We start from the raw sequence: 4482 nt of genomic DNA, 5'->3' as shown, positions 1-4482 counted from the left end.
TGTGGTTTTCAAAAAGGAGATATAATTCATACCTGATGACTTTCATTTTCTTGATGAAATAAGACACGTCTTTGACAAGGGTGAAGACTGTGGAGTCTGGGAAGGGAATTATAGGAGAGAGGATTTGAAACAGTTGCTTAGTGGTAAGGGGGCTGACAAGAATAAGAAAAAAGGATTTTTTTCCCTTTTTTTTCCTTGTTGAAGTATAGTCGGTTTATAAAGTAGTGCCAATTTTTCGTGCACAGCATAATGCTTCAGTCATACATATATATATACATAAATTCCTTTTCTTATTCTTTTTCATTATAGGTTACTACAAGATATTGAATACAGTTGTTCCCTGTGTTATAGAGTAGAAATGTTGTTTATCTACTTTATATATAGTAGTTAGTATCTGCAAGTCTCAAACTCCCAATTTATCCCTTTAAAGGATTTTTGAAAGGTGTTGAGGGTCCAACTTGGGAGGAGACCAGGAGTTTGTAGTGGATCCAACATATTCTGTTGTGTGATTTGCAGCAACATTCAGCAGCATTAGTGACAGACTGCCAGATGATCCAGGGGTTTTGCTGGGCTGGGCAAGGGAAGGACAGGGATTTAAGGAGCTGAGAGTGTCTGTGAGAAAGAATGTGGTTTAGGGAATCAATCCTGTGGCCTGAGTCACATGAAGAAGTTAGACAAGGAGAGGGCTGTGAGGTTGGGAGAAGTGAAGGCATATGTCACAGGTTTAGTCAGAAGCAGGTGTAAGGGGGACCAAGATGAGAGAACGTGAGATTGTGGCCAGAGATGGGGATATTAGAGCTTCAGATTTCAGAGGTGAAACCCGTCTGGGTGATGACAAGGTCTTGGTGGTGGAGACACAAGCAAGTAGGGGAGATAGAAAGAAGAAACCATTGGAGAGAAAGATACTAAGACCCTGAGGATGGAGCTGAGTGTGTGCTGCCCACATGGACACTGCAGTGACCCCAGAACTGACAGCAGGACATGAGACGGAGAGGAAGGCTATGGTCTCTGTGCCCATGTCCTCTGAGAAGGTGGGGAGTGACCAGGATGTCAAGAGAGGGCAGTGATGAGCCAGGTGGCATGAGCCACCAAGCAGGCAGCCTTAGCTATGGAAAAGGGGAGAGTGCAGCAGCAAAGCCTTGTGGTCAAGGGCATAGGTAGGTTCTGGAGCTACATGAACATGGATTCTGATCCCAGTTCTGCCTCTTAGAAGTTGTGGGACTTGGGCCAAGTTATGCAGTGTTGTGGTCCTTCGTTTTCTCGTCCACAAAGTCGGGTTAATAACACATATTCTGACACCCAGTTGTAATGTGGGCAGCACAGTCCTGACACATGATAAGCATCTGATAAAAGGCAGCCTCCTCTGCCTGGAATGCCCTTATTTTCCCATTTATTGAAATTCCTACTCTTCTGTTAGGACACTGATCAAGCATCAAATCAACAGCAGTTTTCTGTATTCCCTGACGTCAACCTGCCCTTTCTCCTCACTGACTCCCACTAACTCTTTCTCCTGCAGTTATAGTTCTTATCACTCTCTGCATTCTAGTTATTTCTGGACGTGTCTTGCATGCTGACTGGATTACAAAGTTATGGAGAGAGAGAGTAATGGCTTGCTTGTCTGTTTCAACCAAATGTTTAATAAATATTTGTTGAATTTTACCCATTTCCTTCACCATTGTTATCCTAATCATTTAAATTAAAACTACATTATAAAGCTTAAAATTGATCAAAAGAAACAAAAACTTTTAAAATTGATGACAAAAATCTTGATGCCGGAAACTCTAAACACAAAGCCTAAGGACTTTAAGAGAAAGATTGTGAAAAAAAAAATGTGACAATGAGTATATGTATGTTCATGTATAACTGAAAACTTGTGCTCTACACTGGAATTTGACACAACATTGTAAAATGACTATAACTCAATTAAAAAATGTTAAAAAAAAAAAAAGAGAAAGATTGTGAGATCATACCTATAAATTATGAGTTTGATCTGGGATCAAAAGAGTTCATGTGAGAGAGTCAAGTCATTCATAACCTTAACTGACAGTAAAAATATGTTCTAAAATCAGTGCGTTATAATTCAACATGTATGTCTTATTTTAAGCCAATGCTTTATTTTCCATTGCACCTTAAGCCATATAGTAATCTCTATTCATTTCAGGCAAAGGAAACATTAAAGAATTTTATTGTCTTACCAGAATATTCAAGAATGCCCTGAAAGATAGAAATCAGATATTCATTAAAATCTTCTTAACGGTAAGCATATGGCCAAACAAGGAGGACACTTTCCCCTTCTATGTACATAAAAAGCCACAAAAAGGAAGGAACTATTGATACACAGAACATGGATGAATCTCAAAAACAGTATGCTGAAGAAAGGGAGCCAGACACAAAAGAGTAAACCCTGATGATTGCATTTATATAAACTTCTAGAAAAGGCAGAAAACCTTGGTTGTCTGGGAGCTGGGGAATGACTGACAAGGGGCCAATGGAACATTTGAGGATGATGGAAGTGATCTATATTTCCATAGGCATGTGGGTAACCTGGGTATATGCACTTGTCCAAATTTACAGAGCTGTGCATTGAAAATGGGTGCATTTTATCTTAAATAAGTTATACCTCTATAAAGGTGATTTTAAAATACATTTTATAACTCTCATATAAAGCAGGTTAATCTGACCCATTCTGTACACACCAGAACCCTATTGAGAGCTGGTGTTCTCAGAGATGTTTCTAGATAGTTGATGGGCTGGAGGAAGCTTACAATGGATTAATTAACAGGCTGTAAAACAGGCAGTAAAAACAAAATATAGGTTTTTTTCCCAAGGCCAGAATTCTCTTTTCTCCTCCTGTTAGATGGAAAGAGACATAGGAAGCAAACACTGAGGGTGGATGAAGGCTTTTTCCTGACAAGGTCACACATGTGGGTCCTTCCTGATCCATGGCAATCCCAGGCCAATGGAAGGCTTCTGGAGAGCTTTGAGAGCAGAGTTGCACGGAGGACCCACAATCCAGGAGCTAGAGACAAACCCCAAGATGTTGTATAACACATTAAACACATTTAAGACTGGTTATACTCTGTGAGCTACCATAAGATCTTGTATATATTTCCCTGTGCTATACTGAAAAATTGTGCTCTACACTGGAATTTGACACAACATTGTAAAATGATTATAAATCAATAAAAAATGTTAAAAAAAAAAAAGACTGGTTATACTGAGCAACAATTGGTAACAGTTGAAAATCAAAGAGCTCTTTCATAACTTATATTTGATGGGTGTTTCTTAGCATCCTTTTACACATGGCTTATCTAGCTAAGTAGAATTATAAACTTTATCAAATTTTGTACTTCATTATTTTAAGACAGCTTTTTTTTTTTTAATGGGTGGAAAAATTCTCCGGTCCTATGTCTGGAAGGAATCCATCTGTTTGGACCAGAAGGCTTCGTCCAGGCACCACCAAGAGTTGCAAACCAACTGGCATAGCCCAGGGTGGAAAAGCTTTAGAAGGAGAACCTGGCCAGCCTTAATCAATAGAACTGGGGGAAGGTATAGCTCAGTGGTAGCGTGCATGTTTTGCATGCATGAGGCCCTGGGTTCAATCCCCAGTACCTCCATTTAAAAAAAAGAAAAGAAAAGAAAAAAAGATGGGCCACATAAAATAATTAATTAATTAAAAAAATAAAAGAAAGCAGAATCATCAAACACGAAGCTGGCATTTTAGAAAATGCTGTTTTCTGTGCTCCCCAATGGGTTTCATTTATCTTTGATTATTTTCATCTTCCACACTGGGGAGCAGGGATCCTAGTTTGTATCTCTCAGAATACCTACCACACTCCAATTTGGCCCCCAGCACCATAGTGCTTTCTTTCTATTGAGTATTTTATTCATGGTCTTGAAGCTTGTCCCCACTTCCTTGTCTCCAACCTTGGTTATGGTGGTTTCTAACATCCTGAGTACACCCTTCTCTTTAACTAATCCAGCCCTAGGACTCCATATTTCTGCACAGTCCCCGATGGGCAATCACACCCCCTCTTCTTTCCCACCCCCAGCCAGACGGCCTGAGGCCCTGTGGCTTTTCCTTGGTGCTGCTAATACCCCCGTGTGCATCTTCATTCTCCAAAGAGATTCTGCTTTGGTAGCCAGCATAAACAGGGAAGGCTAAGCTCCTTGTGGCCCAATGCAGGTATATGTAGCTGCAAACACCAGGAGGGGCGTCCCAGAACACCAACATAGAGATTAGATTTTTTTCAAAAAGTAACACTATCTGAGAGTAATAAGTGTCTGTAACCTCACCTATATCTGACATCCATACCCAAGCGGATCTGGTGATTCTTTATATCCCAAGGGTCCCCACTGTGAACTGAATCACACCAGGCTCCCAGGGATGACAGGAGATTTGGGCTTGGGGCGGCAGGCAAGTCCCCACACAGTGCAAAGAAGTTGTACTTAGTTTTTTGGGTTTTTTTTCCAAAAAGGAAC

The 4482-nt window shown here is 40.4% G+C and overlaps 1 non-coding gene across 1 annotated transcript; it reads left to right on the top strand.

The window, feature by feature from the left end:
• Positions 1-3544: 3544 nt before the first annotated feature.
• On the top strand, positions 3545-3617 carry TRNAA-UGC (transfer RNA alanine (anticodon UGC)). The gene has a single exon. It is a non-coding gene; the product is annotated as a tRNA-Ala (tRNA).
• Positions 3618-4482: the final 865 nt, after the last annotated feature.

Source organism: Camelus dromedarius, chromosome 6 (genome assembly GCF_036321535.1).
Source record: "Camelus dromedarius isolate mCamDro1 chromosome 6, mCamDro1.pat, whole genome shotgun sequence".
NCBI lineage: Eukaryota > Metazoa > Chordata > Mammalia > Artiodactyla > Camelidae > Camelus > Camelus dromedarius.
The sequence above is the reverse complement of the archived record's forward strand: the minus strand, read 5'-3'. Positions and strand labels throughout refer to the sequence as shown.